At 43.3% G+C, this 21,330-nt stretch overlaps 1 pseudogene across 1 annotated transcript; it reads right to left on the bottom strand.

The window, feature by feature from the left end:
- Positions 1–938: 938 nt before the first annotated feature.
- Positions 939–14,972, bottom strand: LOC308656771 (cilia- and flagella-associated protein 107-like; annotated as a pseudogene). Its single transcript has 4 exons — positions 14,862–14,972; positions 4,844–4,957; positions 1,947–2,124; positions 939–1,114 (listed from the first exon to the last, which is right to left on the bottom strand). The product of its transcript is annotated as a cilia- and flagella-associated protein 107-like (transcript).
- Positions 14,973–21,330: the final 6,358 nt, after the last annotated feature.

The raw sequence follows: 21,330 nt of genomic DNA, 5'->3' as shown, positions 1-21,330 counted from the left end.
AAGACGGGAAGGCGGACAGCTGCCTTCCTCTCTGACTCTCACAGGAGGAATCCACGGGAGGCACTTTGCTCTGAGTCTGGAGGGCGAGACCCTGAGCCCTGGGAAGAACAAGGATCTTCCAGAACCAGACTGGCTGGGCCTTCACATGAAGGTCCAGTGGAGTGGAGGCTTATGGGGGCACAGTGAGACAGAGACTCAAGGGCATGGAGTGAGGGTCCAGAGAGGAGCCCTTAGAGAGACCGTAGGCCTTTCACACACGCAGCCGATGATCCACGTTGGGTGGACTCCTGGCCTGGGAGAGGGCAGCGCCTGAGTTCTTCTCTCAGTAGATCCCCCTAATGCCCTGACCTCCTACCAGAAGGCTCCCCCTTCCCCAAATCCCTAAAAAGACTGGAGAGCACAGAGGCACAGGGGGAATGGTATGTGTCTTCCCTTGCTGGGAGCCAGTGAGGCCCTCCACAGCCTGGTCAGTGGTGGAAGGACGAGCTGGACTCCAGCCTCACTGCCAGCTCTCAGGGTGGGCTGCCTTCCTCTTGGCCACATCAGCTGCTCCTGGGGTCTTCGTGGTGGGCTCATCATCAGTTCTGCTTCTCCCACTGGACCAGATGCTCCCTGAGGGTGGGAGCAAGCTGTGAGAGCCTCAGGGAATTCATCCCTCTCTGGACCTCAGGTTGCCCCTGTTCTTGTGAAACGAGGAGTAGAGCTTAAGGGTCCCCCTGGCCTTCTCTGACAGCGGAAGCCTGTTTCCTGCATGAACCCAGCCCTGCAACCACATCAAAGAGCTTTAATTGTGGGGTGGAGAAGACAGAACCGTGGGTTGGGGGACATGCCTGATTCTAGGAGCTCCGTGGGCGAGCTCCAACACTCCACGCTGGCCCATCCAGGGCTGCCCAGGCTCTCCAGGTGGCTCATGTGAGCTGCTGGTGGGGCAGCAGTTCTCATAAGTGTGGCTTCAGGCGAGGTGGAGGCACAGGGATGGCATGCTCCCACCTGGACATAGCGCTCAAGGGCGGTCTGTGGTAGGAGGAAGTGTAGACGCTCTCCCTCCAGCCAGTCTTGGGGAGCATCCACTGCTGCTTCAGCCGCTCATAGAGTCCCTAGTTTGTGGGTGGAGCTGCAAGAGAAAGCGAGTCTGGGTGACACGGTTTGGAGCAGTCTTGTACAGACTGACCATGGAGACACTGGAGGCTTACCCAGGCTGTTGTACCAGGGACAGAAGCTGGCAGGGCAACCAGAGGGTAGGGCTTCCTACCCGTGGCCCATTTTCTTTTACCCTCTCTGAAATTATCTTATTTACCTGATCATCAGCTGTTTGGGTCATTAATGGTGTATTATCTTTCTCCCCACTGGAACGTCACCTCACCAGGGGCAGAAATCCTCTGTGCTTGTCACCACTGTGTCCCCAGGTGCCACTACAAGATAATGCCAGTGGGGAAATAGTCCCTGCTTGCTGAGAGAATGACTGTGGGGAGGCTCCCTGCCACCTGGCTCCAGGTAAATGCCGCCTGGGCTGCCCAGGTGAGTGTCATTAGGAGCATGTCCCCAGGTTCAAGAACAGCGAGCAGGTGGAGGCCCTGAGCGGATGATAGGACTCCTCCTGCTGCTTGTTTTTTTTTTTTTTTTTTTTTTTTTTTTAAAGAAAGAGTGGGAGAGAGAGAGAGAGAGAGAGAGAGAGAGAGAGAGAGAGAGAGAGAGAGAATTTTTTTTTTTAATATTTATTTTTTAGTTCTCGGCGGACACAACATCTTCCTTTGTACGTGGCGCTGAGGATCCAACCCGGGCCGCACGCATGCCAGGCGAGCGCGCTACCGCTTGAACCACATCCCCAGCCCCTGCTGCTTGTTTTGAGCCAGAGGCCTCAGGTAATCCTCCTACACAAGCCCTGTGCATCTGTGACCCTTTCCAGGCCAACACGGGGCAGGGGGGATTCTGAATTTTGAAAGTACCAAGGAGGGGGAAGTCGATCTTCTTTGGAAGCCACAGCAACTTCTGTCTACTCCAGGTGCGGAGAGCGGGCAAGACCGGATTGTAATTATGCCTGTTGTAATGGTCGTCATAAGAGCTGATCAGGTAGCGGTGGGAGGGCTCCTGGTGGTGGGTGATCAGGTGTTTGTACGGGATCCTCTGGAAGGACAGACAGAGCAGGCACATTAGCCATCAGAGCAAGGGGTCCACCTGACCACGGATGGAGGTAGGAGCAGCCCTTCATGAAGCTGTGGCCTTGATGGAGAGGAGCCCCCCACCCCTGTTGGCAGTAAGTCGCAGAGGCCCCCAAAATGGAAATACAAGTGTTGGTCCCCCGCTGATGCGGCCTTCCATCCAACATATGTCCCAGCTAGCCACAGGCAGCCTATGCCAAGCCCCTTCATCCCTGGAATGAGCGATGGTGGCAGATTAAAGTCAGGACCCTGTGTGAGCAGGAAGACACTCACTGTGCTCCCTCGTGATCCAAAATTATACCCTTTGATTTGTCTCAAGTTGACGCACCCCAGTGCCTATTTCCAAGGCCAGCGGCAGATGCTGGGTGCCAGTCTGGCGGCAGCACCTCACATTTCAATCAATTATACCGTGGGAAGAACCCAAGGGGGTCTGTAAATCACCTTCTCTCGTGAAGGATTTACAGCTCCCTTGGCTAGGAAGCAGGGGCTCCGACTCTGTTGGAGAGTTATTTACGGGGAGAAAAAGTCCAAATTCGTATGGAGATGGAAAGTTTGACTGAGTCAGTGGATTTCTTGAAAGAGTCCCCTCGGTCCAGAAGGGAACCCTGGGGAACTGGGATGATTTACGGGGATTGAAAATGTGTATTTCCATGTCTGTCCTCTTGTTTGGAGCAGACAGGGAGGTCTGAGTCCACCACGGTTGGCTACACCCAAGAGTTTAAGGGGTGGCTCCATAAATAAGCCAGATCACAATACCAGAGGGGACAAATGACAGTGGGCACAAACACTAAACAAGGTTCCCAAGATCTACACCATCACGTGCCTGGGAGTATTTCCAGTGCCAGGACAGTGAGCTGGGGTGTTCCCCCAACAGAGTGAGTGCAGAGGAGGCCCCAGAGCAGAGTAAGGAGAGGCCACTGTGGGGGTTCTGGATACTTTGTTTGGTTCTGGCGTGGCCTGCTGGCTTCACTGTGGCTTGTTTTAATCAGGTATGATAAGGAGGCAGACATGGGAACAACCACCTCTGAATGAAGAATCCTGTTTTCATGTGGAGGGGACAGGCCATAACCATTCAGGGCCACTGGGGGGCAGCACCGGGAAAGGCAGCAGGTAGGTGTGGGGGACCCCAGCCACCTCTGGGGTTCCTGTGGGAGGGAGGCAGCTAGGCAGGGTAGGCACATTCAAGCAAGTTTGGGATTGGATAGTTTAAGTTCAGAGAGCTCTGGGATACAGGGGTGGTCTCTAGTTTTCCAGCCCTGGGTCGAATTAGAGCAGAGAAAATATTGACCTTGTGTACAAGAATTAGATAAGTAGGGGAGGTGGAGCTGCAGGTTTGGAGTGGTTGGTGTCCACAGGAGAGGTGTAGGAGAGGTGTACTCATAAGCAAGTGGCTTGTTAGGGTTAGGAATTAGCTAAGCCGGGGCCTCTCTCCAGAATTCAAAAGGCCCCTGAGATGTCAATCCAGCATCAAATACAGGCAATTTAAAATGTGATTAGTACACCTGCAGGGGTGGGGGGGTTGGGAAGAAGGCCCTCCCTGGGCAATGACTCCAGAGTCTATGGTCATTTTGGAGACCATAGAATTTGCCTAAAAAGGGAGAAAAGTAAGGTGGGGATGGCAGAGAAGAAAGACGCTGTCCTAGAAGGAGGGATCTAAATGAAGCTTGGAAATGAAGGAGCTGCTTGGGGCGGTGCGTGGACACCCAGGGCCCTGGCACCCAGACAGGTGATCATACACTTAGAAATGAGTGGACGATTTTTTTTTCTATTAATGTGTGTTGGGTTCAGGGGGCTTTTTAATTTTAACCAGACTTCCTTAAGCTCTTGAGTCTAGGTTTGTGTGGGTCCAAAGGTCTTTAGGAAAGGCTTCCCAGTGCTCTGTGTTGAGAGAAAATTGACCCCACACGTGGGTAGAGGGGACTGGGAGCCCCAGATGGTGGGTTCTGAGAGTGATCTGCTGAGGTTAAGGGGCACTCTTGTCTTCCCTGTACACTAGTGGTGACAGCCAGCGGCCACAGTGTCAGCACGGCTTGGAGATGCCAGCATCCTCAGCTAGAGATGCTGTGTGATTCAGGGGTGCCCACAGGGCCTGGGGGTGTCAGTGTGGCCCAGGGATGCCTGCAGAGAGCTGAAAACCTGACACTATTTATCCTGACATGGGTCCCCAGGTGCAGAAGACACGTGGTTGCTTTGCCCAATTTACAGAGCAGCCACCTGCTTGTCCCCTAACCAACAAGCCTCCCCGCTTTGGTAGATACCACCACCTCTGTGTACTGAGCGGAAGCATCTCTTGGTCCCTGTGAGCTCTAAAAGGCCCTGATTGTGGCAGACTTCCACCACTGGGCTCCAGGCCTCCCCATCCAGGTTTAAGCAGGTCAAGGTTCAGGGAGTGGGAGACTAAGATGACCTCCAAGTGGAGAGGGGGGCCAAAGAAGCCACTTGGGATTCTGAGCATGATAGAGCTGGTGGGTGAACGGGGTATGCCTGGCAGGGATGCCCACAGCGGTTGATGGAGGAGGCTCCCTGCTGTCACTGGAGAAGCCAGGATCTCTGTGCCCTGAGGCATCTCAGATGCCCCCTGTGTTGGCATGTGTCCTGAGGTTGCTTCCTGCTCTCAGAGCACAATGATAGCCCCCCGAGCTTTGGAGGGGGCACTCCTAAATGTGGGGTGTGTTCCCTCTTACCTCATTTTTCCTCTCCCTATACCACCTGGAGATCCGATCAGGCTTGTGGCCGGAGAAGGGGACATACTCCTTTCTATGAAGGCTCTGGGGTGTCTTCTCAGTGGCTTTGATGAACTGGAAAAGACAAAATATTCAAGAAAATATCTGAGATGTGGCTACTCAACCTTCTGCTGAGTTCCCTCACATCCTGGGCCATCAGAAGATGGGCCGAGGAAGACAAAGTTCAAAGTCAGGACATTCCAAAGTCAGGACACAGGAAAGACATGCTCTGGGACTGAGCACCCACTCAGCACCCCTGGAGAGCAGCTGCTGCTCCCTGACTGCCTCTCAGCCTCACTCTGTCCTTTCTCACCTCCTCTCCTCTCTCCTTCTCCTCTCTCCTCCTCCTCTCTTCCTCCTTTTTTCTCCTTTGTTCCTCACTCTTCCCAACTCCACTGTCTCTCTTTTTGTTGTATCATGTTTTCTAATTAGTTTTCTTAAAATTTAATGTGGCCAGATATTAAACATTTACAACTTTGGGCCTTTTAATGGCATTTCAATGGCATTATGTGTGTTCCCGTTGCTGTGTAACCATCACTGCCCTCCAACTCCAGAACTTTCCATCCCAAACTGAGCCTCTGCCCCTGTCAAACACCCCCTCCCCATCCTCCTTCCCCAGCCATTCTACTTCCTGTCTCTATGAAATTGCCTGTTATGGGCACCTCAAGTAAGCAGAATCTTACAATATTATCCTTTGTGTCCAATTTATTCACTTAGATGCTATTAGATTGGTTGGCTGGTTGGTTGGTTGGTACCATGACTGAACCCAGGAGTGCTCAACCACTAAGCCCCATCCCCGGCACTTTTTATTTTTTATTTTGAGACAGGGTCTCACTAAGTTGCTTAGGTGCTCACCAAGTTGCTGAGGCTGGCCTCTAACCTGTGATCCTCCTGTCTTACCCTCTGGAGTCGCTGGGATTATAGGCATGCTGTCTTCAAGATCCATTCATCGTGTTGCATATTTCAGAGTTTCCTTCCTCTTAAAGGCTGAATAACATTTTCTTGTGTATATATGCCATATTTTGCTTTTCTGTGCACCCATTAATGGGTACCTGCACTGTGCCCACTTTTGGCTGCTATGAATAACATTGCTATGAACATGGAGTCCCTGCTCACCATCTTCTACAGATCCAGAGAATTCCCGTATCATATGGTAATCCTGTGCTTAATTTTTTCTACACCCTTTCACATTCCCACCATAATGCACTAGAGTTCCCAGGTATCCATGTCCTCTCGCCCACACTTGTTCTTGTCCTTTTTTTCTTTCTTCCATCTTTTGTGTGTGTGTGTGTGTATGTGTGTGTGTGTGTGTGTGTGTGTGTGTGTGTGTGTGTATGCACATGCACCCATGCTGCTGGGGGTGGGACCCAGGGCCTCACCCTTGCTCTACCACTGAGCCACTCCCAGCCCCATTATTTGTCAGTGAGTATGGAATGGTAATTTCATTGTGCTTTTGATTGGTATTATTCTAATGATACTGTTGTTCAACATTTTTCATGTGCTTAATTCAGAGCCATTTGTCTATCTTCTTTGAAGCAATGACTATTCAAGTCCAAGGCCAATGTTTAACTTGGGTTGTTTGGATTTGTGTTGTTGAGTTGTAGGTAGCCCTGCCTGTATCTTGGATGTGTAATTGGCAGATGTGTTCTCCATCCCGTAGGCTGCGATTTGTCTCTGCTATTAGTGTCCTCTGATATTAGCTTTTTTTTTTTTTAATTTTGATGACATCCAACTTAACTGTTTTTGGTTCTGTTGCCTGTGCTTTTGGTGTCATACACAACCACTGCCAAAACCTATCTCATGAAACTTTCCCCCTATATTTTCTTTCAGGAGTTTTACAGTTTCAGGTCTCCTCTGGGTCTTTTCTCCACTTTGAATTAATTCTTATCTGGTGTTAGGTAAGGGCCCCACTCCACTGTGCTGCCTGTGGACGTCCAGTTTTCCCAGGTCCCCATGGTGAAGAATCCAAGTTGGCAACCTCATTTGACCATAAATAAAACTGTTTATTTCCAGGCTCTGTCTTGTGTTCCATTGATCTGTGTACCCATCTTTTTGCCAGTAAATCATTGTCTTGATCACTGTAGATTTATAGAAACCAGGAAATGTGAGTTCTTGAGTTTTGTTCCTCTTCTTCAAAATTGTTTGGGCTATTTGAGATTACATGAGTTTTAGGATGGATTTTTTCCCCCTATTTTTGCATCTACTGTGATTTTCATAGGGAATGCAATGAATCTATCTATATTCTTTGTATAGTATCGGCAATTTTTTTTCAGTGCTGGGGATCAAACCCAGGGCCTCACATATGCCAGACAAGTGCTCTGCCACTGAGTCACATCCCCAGCCCAATACTGGCATCTTAAGTATTCTGTTCTTTTCAGTGTTCCATTATATGGAATTGTTTTCTTGATTTCCTTTTCCAATTTCTCATTGTTCATATATAGAAATGCAACTTGACTTTTGTGTGTTGATTTTGTATCTTGCAACTTTTCTCAATTAGTTGATTTCACTGTGTGTTGATTTCACATGAGAGAGAGTGAGAGAGGACAAGGGGATCTTTAGGGTTTCTACATATAAAAGTCACATCATCTGCAAAAACAGATAACTCTATTGCTTCTTTTCCAATTCAAATGCTTTTCTTTACATTTCCTAATGGCTCTTGTTAGAACTTCCAGGACTGTGTTGATTAGAAATCTTTGTCTTATTCCTGATCTTGCAGGAAAAGTTTGCAGTATTTCCCCACTGTTATCAGGCTAGCTTGCTTTTCACATAAAGTCTTTTTATGTTGAGTACTTTTATTCTGTCCCTAGTTGGTTGAGTGAAAGTGACTTGAAATGTGCCAAATGCTTTTTCTGCACCAACTGAAACGATCATGTGGTTTTTTCATCATTATAATGATTGATTTTCATGTGTTGAGCCCTCCTTGAATTCCAGAAATTCCAAAAAATTCCCCACTTGGTCATGAATAATGAAGAATCCTTTCACTATTTGATTGATTTCAGCTTGGTAGTGTCTTCTTGAGGATTTTTGCATTAATATTATTAAGAAGGACTGCCTGTACTTTCTTTCCTTGTGATGTCTTTGGCTTAGCATCAGGGTAATTCTGGCCTCATAAAATAATTTAGGAAGTGTTTTCTCCTCTTTAGTTTCTTGGAAATGTTGGAGAAGCATTGGTATTAATTCTTTATTTAAATTTTTGATAAAATTCACCAGTGAGGTCATCTAGTTCTCAGTTTTTCTTTCATTTTTTAAAAAAATGGTTCTATTTACTTATTTAAGATAGAATTTATTTTGCTATAATTGTACCAGCATGGAGTATATCTTGTTCTAATTAGGACCCCCATACTTATGAATGTACATGATGGTGGGATTCACTATGATGTATTCACATAGAAAAATGTGATTATTAATTTAATCTCTCCACTAATTATAGATCTGTTTATATTTTGTGTTTCTTCACAATTAAGTCTTGGTAGATTGTATATCTAGATCTGTCCATTTCACTACCCAATTTTTTTGCACACAGGTGTCCATGGTACTCTCTTATAATCCTTTTATTTAGGAAAGCTGATAACGATCCCCTGATTTAATTTCCAATTTGAGTTATTGAGTTTTTTCTCTCCTTTTTTTCTTAATCAATATAGCTAACAGTTTGTCAATTTTGTTGATTTTTTTTCAAAGAACCAGCTTTTTCTTTCACCATAAATTTTCTTTTCTTATTCTCTATTCTATTTATCTCTTCTCTAATGTTAATTATTTCCTTCTTTGCTCTGAGATACTTCTTTTTAAAATGTATTTGCAGCTAAAAATTTCCCTCAACATTGTTTTCACTGTATCCCATAAGTTTCAGTATGCTGTATTTTCACTATCATTTGTCTCAAGATTTTCTTTCTACTTTTCCTGTGATTTGTTATACATATATATATATATATATATATATATATATATATATATATATATTTATTTATTTATTTTACATATATATTTGTATATATTCGTATATATTTATTTTACATATATATTTTATTTTACATATATTTATTATATAAATATATATACATTTATATTTACATATATTTATTTTACACACACACACACACACACACACACACACACACACACATTCCAAATGGTCTGTAGTGTTGTTCATGTCCCCTGTTTCCATATTGGCTTTCTGCTTGGTTGTTCCATCCAACATTGAAAATGAGGTCTCAGGTCTGGGGTTGTATCTCAGCGGTAAAGCGCTCACCTAGCATGTGCAGGGCACTGGGTTCTATCCTCAGAACCACATAAAAATAAAATAAGGTATAGTGTCCAACTACAATTAAAACAAAATATAAAAAATAAATAAATAAAGGGTCCTGGACATGGTGGCACACACCTGTAATCTCAGCAACTCAGGAGGCCAAGGCAGGAAGATGACAAGTTCAAGGCCAGACTCAGCAACTTAGCTGGCTCTAAGCAACTTAGTAAGACCTTGTCTCAAAATAAAAGATAAAAAAGTGTTTTGGATGTTGCTCAGTGGTTAAGCACCCCTGGGTGTAATCCCTGCTATTAAAAAAAAGTGGGGTACTGGTCCATCTTACTATTAATTTAAGGCCATCTCTTTTCCCTTCAATTCTGTCCTTTTTGCTTCATATAATCTGGAGTTCTGATATTTGGTTGCATATGTATTTATAATTATTACACTTACTGGGTGAGTGGGCCCTTCTGTTAATATTTCATGTCCTTTTTTGTCTCATAGCAGTTTTAACTTAGAGTCTGTTTGCCTAACACAATTACAGCCACCTGTTCCCTTTGGCTACTGTTGCACGGACTATATTTCCATCCTTTCCCTTTCAACCCATGGTGTCCTTACACCTAAAATCAGTCTCTTCTGTACAGCATAGAGTTGGAACCTGTTTTTAAAATCCTTTCCTTTATCCTGTGCCTTTTGATTACTGAGTTTAATTCATTTACATTTAAAGTGAACTGATAGGGGTGGATTCACTTTTGCCATTTTGCTGTTTTTCTGTGTGTCTTGTAGATTTTTATCCTTTATTTCCTCCTCCTTGTTTGTTTATTTATTTATGTATTTATTTATTTATTTATTTATTTATTTATTTATTTGCATTGCTGTAGATTGAACCCAGATCCTTGCACACATTAGGCAGGCACTCAGCAACTGAGCTACACCCCCAGCGTTTAGTACCTATTTTGTGTTAGTTGATTTTAAAAAAAACTTTATTATATTTACTTATTTTTATGTGGTGCCGAGGATCAAACCCAGTGCCTCACATGTGTGAGGCAAGCACTCTGCCACTGAGCCACAACCTGAGCCCTGATTTTTTTTTTTTTTTTTAGTGACATGTTTTTATTCCCTTTTTACTTCCTTTTTTGTACATTCCACAGATATTTTCCTTGTGGCTACCATGGAGATTACACATGCCATCCTAAAATTATGACAATCTAGTTTAAACTGATATAAGCTGAAATTGCATGAATAGATGCTTAAGGAAATTCTAGAAGGAGAAGAAAAACAAAAGTTTAAAGAGATTATTTGAAAAAATAAAGACAGAAAACTGCAAATTTGAGTAAATACATGGCTCTACAAAAGTCTACTTCTTCGTAGCTCTGCCTCCCTTTATGCTACTGATGTCACAAATTGCATCTTTCTATATTGCCTTATATCCATTTACATAAGTTTTATAAATTTTTACATGTTTATCTTCTAAATTCTACAGAAGGTAAAAGGTAGAATTACAAATCAAAATTATAATGACACTGGTTTTTATGTTCGTTCATGTATTTACCCTTACTAGAGAATCTTTATATTTTTCTGTGGCTTCAAATTGCTAACATTCTTCAATTTCCACTTGAAATATTACCATTAGCATTCCTTGTAAGGCAGGTCTATTGAAGAATAACTCCCTCAGCTTTCATTTATCTGGAGATATCTCAATTTCTGCCTCATTTTTGAAGGACAGTTTTGTGGGATATAGAATTCTCAGTTGTTGGTTTTTCTTTTTTTCTCTCATCCCACTCCCGTCCAGTTTTCAAAGCGTCCCCTGAATAAACCACTGATCATCTTTATCTTTGACAAGTTACATTTCTTTTGGTGTTCAAGATTCTCTCTGTCTTTGGTTTCCAGTGGCTTGATTATAATGTGGGTCAATGTGGAACTCTTTAAATCTATTCTATTTGGAATTCACTGAAGTTCTTGATTTGTAGAGATATGTATTTACTCAAATTTGCAGTTTTTAGTCTTTAATTTTTCAAATAATCTCTTTATACTTTTGTTGTTCTTCTCCTTCTGGAATCCCCTTGAGGATATATTTACCTACTTGATGGGGCCCCACAAATCAATGTCCTGGGCTACATTCACTGTCTTCAAGTTTTCTACTTCTTTTGTCTGTCTTTTCTAGCCTGCTGTTGAAAAAAATCTATTGATTTTTTTCAATTAATTTGTTTTGTTTTTTTCAGATCTAAAATTTATTTGTTTTCTATTATAATCTCAATGTCTTTTTCAATATTCTCATTTCATTCAAATACTGTTTTCTTAATTTATTTTATTTTGTTTTAGTACTGGTGATTAAAAACAGGGATGCTCTACCACTGAACATGTCTTCAGCCCTTATCTTTTATTTTGAGACACTGGCCTCAAACTTTTGATTCTTCTGCCTCAGACTCCCAAGTAGCTGAGATTACATCTTTTTGCATATAGGTATGTGCAATCACACCTAGCTATCTGTAGTTTATTTTTTTTTGTTGTTGTTGTTGTTGTTGTTTTATTTTGTTTTCTGTATTGGGGATTAAACCAGGAGTGCTTAACTACTGAACCTCATCTCTAGCCCTTTCTATTTTTTAATTTTCAGGTAGGGTCTCACTAAGTTGCTGAGGCTGGCCTTGAAATTGCAATCCTTCTGACTCAGCCTCTTGAGTCCCTGGGATTACAGGCATGTGCCACCACACCCAGCTTGCTTTCATTCTTTGAATATACTTTCCTTTAGCTCTTTAAGCATATTTAATAGAGTCATTTTAAAGCCTTTGCCTAGTACTTTGATGCTTGTGTTTCTTCAGAATTTCTTTTTTTTCTTTTCTATTTTTTATAGAAAGAGAGAGAGAGAGAGAGAGAGAGAGAGAGAGAGTTTTTTAATATTTCTTATTTTAGTTTTCAGTGGACACAACATCTTTGTTTGTATGTGGTGCTGAGGATCAAAGCTGTGCCGCACGCATGCCAGGTGAGCGCACTACCACTTGAGCCACATCCCCAACCCTCTTCAGAATTTCTAATGCTGCATTTTGTTGCTTTAACTGAGCCATGTTTTCCTGTTTCTTTGAATGTCTATCAGTTTGTTGTTGTTTGATTATAATGTGACTCAATGTGAATGTTGAAAAACTGGGCATTTGAAAAAACTGCAAACCCTCTCAATCTTCATAGCCTGGATCTGGGCAAGGGAAGACCTTTTTCAACTAGCAGGTCATGTTCTGAGACTTAGGTCAGCCCTTCATGAAGGAAGTATCTGTGGGAGACCAACCTTACACATGACTGGGTTACACTCCCTGGCTGGGTGCTGAAGCGCTCAATCACAGAAATGTGGTCAGTGTCTCTCGTGCCTGGGTGTGCCTTGCTACAGCCCCATGGGTGAAGCTATACTCACCTGTTCCTTTGTAATATAACCCCTTGCCCTGTTTAGGTTAGAATCTTCCATGAAAGTGTCTTGTGTGTGTCCCCTCCTCTTACTCTGCCCTTGGGTGCAGCATGCCCAGATGTCAGTCAACCTGGTGACAGTGGACATCATGAAGACACTCAGCCCCCTGAAATCTGACCCCTTGCTTCATTTGAACAGCTTCTCCTCAATAAAAGGGGTCAGCATATTCTCTCGATCTCTCTCTCTTTCTGTGGACACTTAAGATCAGAGGAGCCGTCACAGCGACCCCAAAGACAAAGGTATTTGTGTCTCTTTGTGGTTATTTCATGCAGCCCAATTAGCCCAGTTTAACTGGAGTGACCCCTGAGCCTTTTAGTCACAAACAGAAACCCGGCAAGCATCCTCAGGCCTTTTCTTGACACACAACTTGCAGGGGTCTGTACATACTTTTCAGATCCCCCAAATACGTTTCTCCTTTTAAATGTTTTAATTTACCAAAGAGTCTCACCATTCCCTGCTTCTTCTTGTGTGTTCTACTTACCCACAATCTCTTGCCCCAGGCTTATCCATGTTTGTAGCCCCCTGGCAGTTCACTAGCTATGCCTGCTACTACTTTCCCTGGCTTTTCCTAGCCTGGGCTGTGAACGAGGCTACTCTTCGCCATCTGGGCTCCAAGTTCAGTGAAACAGAGGCCAATCTCCTAGGCAGGTTAGAACGCTGCTCCGCTCCTTCAGATATGAGGGCAGGAAGTGTAAACTGGGTTCTAGACACCCGAGATTACAGACTGCACCATGCCATGCAGGGAAGGGGGTAGGAAAGGGGCAAGTAAAAACCTCACAGAAATTCTTTTCATTTGAATGTCTCTTTTTCTTGATTCAGTAATCAATTTGTTGCTATAGACCTTTGATTGTTTTCAAGAGCTTATATAACATTTTGACCAATTTAAAAAATGTTCCCATGAGAAATGAGGCCCTGAGTTTTCCTAGTCCACCATGATCCTGACACCCCAACTCCACTTCCTATTTAATATCCCCTAGGTGTGAGGGCAGACCACACTATCACTGAGTGCTGCATCCCCCACACATACCTGAATTTATTGCTCAGTCTGTCCTTCTTGCTCTTGCTTTTATACACACCTGCTTTCCCAAGAAAGCCATGTGCCATTGAAATATGATGGCCACAGTCCTTGTGTCTGGCCAGAGGGATGGTGACTGCTAATGTTCTCCATGAAAATGGCCCTTTCTGGTACTCCGATGTCACTGTCAAACTTCCTTGCACCAAAGCTGCCAATTCTATCTTATCCTCTGTTATGATTTGGATACAAGGTATCCCCTGAACACTAATGTTAGTCAATGCAAGACTGTTCAGAGGTGAAATGGTTAGATTATGAGAGCTGTAACTTGATCAGTGGATTAATCCATTTGATGGATCAATAATATGAATGGACTTATGGGTGGTAACTGGGTGGGGCATGGCTGGAGGAAGTAGGTCACTGGGGGTATGATTTTGAGGATTATATTTTGCCTTTGCTTCCAATGAGTTGTATTCCACCATGACGTTCTGCCTCACCTCAGGCCCAGAGCAGTGGAGTCAACTGACCACACTAAACCTCTGAAGCCATGATTCCAAACATACTTTTCCTACTCTAAGGTTGTTCTTGAACCATAGTTAGGTCACAGTAATGAAAAGCAGACTAATGCATCCTCTTTTCCTTGCCCATCTCCCAAGAATATTTGAGAATGTCTAGATTTCTCTGGAAAAAAAAAGTAAGTAACTTTTATTCCTCTGAGAGAAAAAAAAAATGTTAATATGTTCTGGCCACAAATGAAGACATTCCTTTCCATGTCAGCCCACTGAGGCAATTTATTTCCCAGTGGCCTTGAAAGCACAAAGGATAACCAAGAGCCCATTTGTTCTATTTTGAAAGTAAAAAAAAAAAACTGAAATAGACCTATAGGGCAAGATTGTGGCTCAAGTGTTGGAAAGTAGGAGCACCCAACCTTGGACGTCCCTGCAGGGTGGGCCAGGCCCGCCGTGGAAGAGGCCACATTCAGGAGGAGTGGACTTTCTTCCAACAAAAGTGCAGAGGAAATTGGGACTATCCAGACACCTAGAAACACTCAACTGAGAGAAGTAACCGTGTTGGCACCTCTGCTGTGGTGTTTTCAAGCCGTAAAGGGGCCTTGTTGATTGTTGGAATGAAATTCCTTATGGAGAGCACAAAGACCCTATTGACAGTTTCTTCAGTTGCAACCACCTGCTGCCTTTGATTTGAAAACAACAATGAACATTCCTCCTACCTCTCCCTCCCCATCCCTCCTGAGCCTTTCCTGCCCTCCCACCCTCCTTACCTTCCCCCTCTCTTCCAGCCAGTTTCCAGTGAGCACTCTGGTTGAATACTGTTTCTCAATCTGCCAGCTTGGAGTAGAGAATGACTGTGGAGCCACCCCCAAAAATACCATGGTAAGGATCTCTCCCAGCCTCCTTGGATTTGATGGGTTTAGGGGGAGGCAGAGGAATCACAGAGTTTCCACACTATCTTCCCAGTCACCCTCCTGAGTGGAATTAAAAAAAAAAAAAAAAAAAAAAAAAAACAACTCTGAGTGTTCATTTTCAGCCTCCAGGGAGAAGGACTGGATCTGGGTTCTCTATTGTTTACTGTCTCCGTGGGGACAGACTCTAAGTATAAATACTCTCCTTCAGGGAACAGCTGATTCTGCAGGTGCAAAATTGACCCCATAAAAATAAACCAAACGAACAAGTCTCACCACAGAAACAGTAGTGGAAAGACCTGGTTTCTGTGTTAAAACCCCAAAATGCGCATCAGCCTTGCCACATTTCTCCAATGGGGTGAGTTGAATTCTGATACTTAATGAGTGCCAATCAATGAGCTAGACCCAGGCTGAGATATTGACATGTCTTCTCTCTCAGCAGTTTCTGAGGCAGGTGCAACTATTGTACCCATTTTCCAAGTGAGAACACTGAAGCAGAGAGAGATCAAGCAGTTATATAAAGTCACACAGCCACCACATTAAGCTTAAACCAGTGGATTCCATTCACTACCTGTCTGCAGCTTTGCTCAAGGGGCTTCAGTGAAGAATCTTGTATTTGTGTTTGTAACCAATACAACATGGTTCACTCAGTCTTCATTCACTCACTCCACAGTTGTTTCACATTCTATGTTTGGTGCAGAGCTGCAGCTTCCATGTATTAGTGACTAGACCTCAGCCGAGCCCCAGGTGTAGTCATGAATTCATCTCTAACTGAGCTCAGTTCAGCAGGAAAAAGTCCACTCTCTTGCCAGTTTGTTAGACAAAAAAGGTGAAGACCCACCTAGATGTGTATTGACCGAGGGCTGGTTCAATAACCTGTGCTCCACCCATATAATTAAATTCTCTGCAGCTATTAAGAAGGCTGATGCAGGAAGATGCCTGTAAAGCTGGTTAAGTTGAAGAGCAGAACCCATCTGCTTTGGGCTTGCTTGGTATAAATGGAAACACTGGATTTCAGTAAGTGATTCGGAGAAAGTGTTTTCCAACTGCCTTTGACTAAAAGCAGGAGGACTCCTAGAAACTGCTGGTTTCATCTTGATGCCAAATTTGAAGACCAGGAAGATGTGTCACTGAGCAGAGCAAGCGTCTGTCAGGGGCCACAGTGTGGGCATGGCTGGTATGAGGAAGACAGGGTCCTATCTTTTTAATGAAAGTTCCAGGGGATCATGTATTCTGTGTAATTCCACTTGTAAAACCTTTCATTGTAAAATGTGACTTAAACATAAACAGTTTCAGTAAAAATAAATCTACAGATACATATGCTGGAAAAGCAAAATCTCACAAAACCACTGAGTAGGTCAAGGAAATATTGCCCACATCCCAGAGTGTTCCACTCGCCTCCTGCCTCTCAAACCCATTCCGCCCCCCAAGAAAACTACCATCCTGGCTTTATGACAATAGCTTCCCTGTTTATTGCTATATGCCCAGCACCAAAATCTATCTTCCTAAATGCTAATATAAAGCTGGGGGGTGGGGTGTAGCTCAGTGGTAAAGTGTGTGCTTAGCATACAGGAGGCCCTGGGTTCCATCCCCAGCACCAAAAAAAAAAATCAAATCAAACTAAATTAGCATTTAGTTTTGCATGTTTGTTGGTTTCATATAAATATAATCTCATGGTATGTAGTTATTTAAGTCTAGGTTCTCTTTTCTTCAGTGTAGTTAGTGCTTTTAAGTTTCAATCATGTTGCATGTAGCTGTTAACCTCAAATAATAACAGAAAGGGCTATCTTTGATACTACACCAAAAGCTAAATTCTTTTTTCCTCTTGGGAGTTCAGTAATTTTTTGTTGGTGCATTATAATCATGCATAATAATGGAATTCAAAACTCAAGAATTTAAGGAATTATAATATTATAATCTGTGATGTGCATGTTGTGATCAATCAGGCACATCCAGGGAGGTTTGGGGCACTGGGCAAAAAGGAGACAGAGGTGCTGCAGGTTGTTTGGAAACAGAAGTTTGCTGGTTATGGGGGGTTGATCATGGGAAGTGACATGTCCTGGCCACAGCTGAGAGGGTCTTCCCAGAAGCAACCAGACTGCAGGCCTGTAGATTGTTAAGGGTGCTTGCAAGGGTGCGGTTAGAACTGGCTGTGTCTGGAAAGAAGTCCTCACAGAAGTGGCCCTAACTGCCAGGTTGTGTCTGGCAGTCTCTTGTGATATTCTTGTTTTGGACAGATGTGTGGGAGAGCCTATCTCTCTGTGGGCAAGGATGATGCCCATCTTGGGGCGTCAACTTCTTTTTATTAGGGTTTGACAAATGACTGGATCTTTATCCTCCCAACTTGCACCTAGTTGTGGTTGCTATGGCAGCATAATATGCTTCTCCCAGTGACCAGATGTAGCCCCTTCTCTAGAGCAGAGGTTTTCAAACGTTTGGGTCTCAGGACCTCTTCAGTCTTGTAAAAAGAGTGGAGAACTCCTAGAAACTGCTTCCCCCAGCCCCATATTGGGAATTGAACCCAGGGCTGCTCTACCACTAAGCCCCATCCCCAGTCTTTTTTTTTTTAAATTTTGAGGCTAGATTTCTCAAAGATGTCCAGGCTGGTGTGGAACATGCAATCCTCCTGTCTTGGCCTCCTGAGTCACTGGAATTGAAAGTATGTGCCACTGCACCTGACTCAGAGGGCGCTATTTTTTTTTAATGTGGATTAAATTTAGTGGTACTGGAGCCATGTCCTATCAGGTCATGTGAACCAATTGTCATGGTGATGATATTTACACCACAGAATTGGCTACTGCTGTATACATATCAGGGTGTTTCCCTTTGCTTGTTTGTTTTTTTCAGAGAGCCAGTTTACCTTCAGGACACTAATTAGTTCCATCAATATTCACTGTATTAGAAATTCAAACAAATCCAAAGTGTGTTTATTGATTCCAAAATTGCAAAACTCGTTGCATGTTAACATAGTTAATTTTTTAATGAAAAGTAACTCTGTTTTCTGAAACAAAAATTTGGTGAAAAGAATGGCATGTTTTATGTTTTTACAAATATGTTTCATGTCTAAACTGATAAAGACAGATTCATACATCTGACTGCCTTCACTCTGTTGGTTATATTGCTCTTTTACTTTGTGTGTCTGTGTATGTGTCTATGTATGTGTGTGTGTCTGTGTGTGTGTGTGTGTGTGTGTGTGTGTGTGTGTGTGTGTGTCTGTGATGCTGAGGATCAAACTTGGGGCCTATTGCTTGCTAGGCAAAAGCTGCACCATTGAAGCTACACCCCCAGCTCTGTTGTTTTATTTAAAGGAGAAAAATCGAGCCTCATATATATCTGTAGTTAAAAAAAGAAGGGAATATTTAAATAGTTCTTGATGTGAACTGTGGATATTCTGTTGTGATGGTGTAATATAACAGGAAATACATATTTGAGCTACATTACCAGTTCCTGGCACAGAGCTTATAAATTACTTTAATATCCTGAGTAATAGGTGACAAACCAGCACTTTTTGTTAATTGTTAACAAGTCCCTTTTAACCATAAGGGAGTCTCTGCTAATCAGGTGACTCTTGGTGACTCCTGGGTAGCTTCAGTATGGGGCTGCTTGTCAAAGGAACTCCATTCTCTAACCTCCATGTAGGGGAGAGGGACTGTGGCTGAAGTTAGCCTCCAATAGCCAATGACTTAATCAATCATGCCTATGGAATAGAGTCTTTATAAAACCTAAATGAAGGGGTTCAGAGAGCCTCTGTGTTGGCAAAAGCATCCAGCACACCCCAAAGATCACAGAGACCACAGCTCTTCTGGACCCCACTCCATGTACTCCTCATCAGACTGTCATTGGTATCCTTTGTGACATCCTTTATAGCAAACAGGTAGAAGATTCCTTGGCATCTGTGAACCATTATAGTAAATTATTGAACAAATTAAGAAATAATTACAATAAATCAAAATGTGAACAGCCCAGTGTCCCTCTTGATGATATTTAGGACAAAAATCCATAAATTATGAAGCTTGGGACATACACAAGCCCAGTGACCCATCTGACCACATTTAAAACATGGTCTGATTGGTCCTGAGGGACCATCCCATGGGCCAGTGATACCAGGGACAGATGGCTTGAGCGAGCATCTGATATCTCAGCTTTCAGTCCTTCTCATCTCTCTCATTATACACCTTAAAGGTCATTTACAGAACCCAGCTTTGGGATTTAGAGGCCCCTTCTCAAAGCATGTGTCACAAGGAGACAAAATTGCAATGTATGCAGTCCAGGGAGAGAAATAAAGAATGTCCACATGCTTCTGCCCCTTTCAGTGCTGTATTCACTCAAATGATTCAATACAATTTCACTCTATAGGTTCTTTTTTTTTAATATTTATTTTTTAGGTGTAGATGGACACAACATCATGCCTTTATTTTTATGTGGTTCTGAGGATTAAACCCATGTCCTGCCCATGCTAGGCTTGTGCTCTACCACTGAGCCACAATCCCAGACCTCTATAGGTTCTTAATCAAGAAAATGACAATCCTTAATGCTAGGCACTGCAATAGACATAATCAATTCACAGCAATCAATTCTAGATTAATTTTAAGCACTGCAAACACACTTAATCATGACAGGCTAATGACAGACATTCCCTCTGCATGCTTATTGTTCTCAAGCCTTCTTGCTGAGCTAGTCCCCCCAAAATACCTTTTACCTTGTAGGGGAACCAAAGAATGCTTCTCCCTCCCTGTTCTCATGGGTAGGTTTTAGAAGTCTCTGCTGTGTCTCTGACAACTCACTTCCAATTTTTGTCTTTTCTTTTTAGTACCTATAAGGTTCTTGCTTAGCACCTGGATGGCCATCTTAAATGACAGCTGCCATTTTAAGGAAAACATTTCACTTTCCTGCCCAAGGGCGTTTCTGAGAAAGGCTCACCACTCCCTCATACCAACCAATATCTTAACCACCTGCATTAGGGCCCTCTGAGCTCTGATTCCTGAGCGTCCCCCATAAAAGTCCCAGAACTCAAGCCTGTTCTGCCTCTCTCTCCTACAGAGAGATGGACTTCACTTGTCAAGTCTGAAAAATAAACTCATGTGTATCTCTGCCTGGTCTCTGTCTCATTTCTTGCTTATCTGTCTTTCATTCCTTGCTTTCCTTTCACCCTCATCCCAGATTTTCAGTTTTTGTGGAAAAGAATGTTTAAAGACATTAATTTTACAATCCAGGGTATCCAATTAAATGTATAAAGTATAAATACAAATTAAAGAATGCATTTCATCGTGTTCATATGGGCTCTGGTTCTCCTCACAGATAGACAATTTTCTTCAAATTAAAACTTCCCCCTGGAGTCACATCAATATTGGATTTATTTATTCACTTATTTGTTTATGTACTTTTGTGGTTCTGGGGATGGAACCCAGGTCCTTCTACATGCTAGGCAATTGCTCTGCCACTGAGTTATATCCCCATGCCCTCAGTTAATTTTTATAAGTTCACTCATTTCTGTAGAAAAGCATAGGTTCTGGGTTCCTAGATTGTACAGGTGAAATTGGCCAGTGTTCCAGAAGGGGATCTAGACTCTTTTGATGCAGATGAACAAAGGAATATGCACCTTTCAGTAGTACTCCAGGGAGTGGAACCCAGTCCCCTTCTGACCCAGCTACCCTTACACACCCAGTCCTGTTTATCATGACATCCTACAGTTGTGGGATGTCTCACAGCACAAATGAACCTAGAGTCAAAAGATGAGGAATTCAAAGAGCAATCTGGGTGCTTTATCCCCAGGGCTCTGTGGGGACACATGCAGCTCACACTCCTTATACAATTCAATGAGTCTGGACACACCAGAATGTCTTCAAGTCCCTTTTTGGTCATGAAAACCCTTAAAACAACCAGTGATGACACATCTTATATTGCAGATCTCCCTTGCCTTTATTTGATCTTAGAATCCAGCAGCAGAGCAGAATGAATGCTGTTCATAACTTTCCCCCCACCACACACGCAAGTTAGACATAGAGCCAGAGGAAAGAAAGTGTCATAAAGAGGGGTGAGGCACACAGATCACTGTGTGGGAGACAGATGGGCTGGCTGTGTAGGACTTGTACTCTGCTACCTGTTCAAGAGTGAGCTACAGTTTGCTTACACATCCAACTGGGTTCTAGTTCACTGTGTATGAAGAAGCCTTCAGGCTCAAATTAGAACACATACACAGGCAATTTTAGAATAACTGAAAAGAAGATCGGGTTGACCTCTTTTGATGGGAAGCTAAGGCTAAGGTTACTGCACAACCCCACCAGCCTGAGTCCTCAGCAGGAATCATCATTTAGGGGATCTTGGTCTA

This window comes from Spermophilus citellus (genome assembly GCF_964194105.1).
Source record: "Spermophilus citellus genome assembly, chromosome: 9".
In the NCBI taxonomy this organism is placed as follows: Eukaryota; Metazoa; Chordata; class Mammalia; order Rodentia; family Sciuridae; genus Spermophilus; species Spermophilus citellus.
This window is presented reverse-complemented; position numbering and strand designations above follow the sequence as displayed.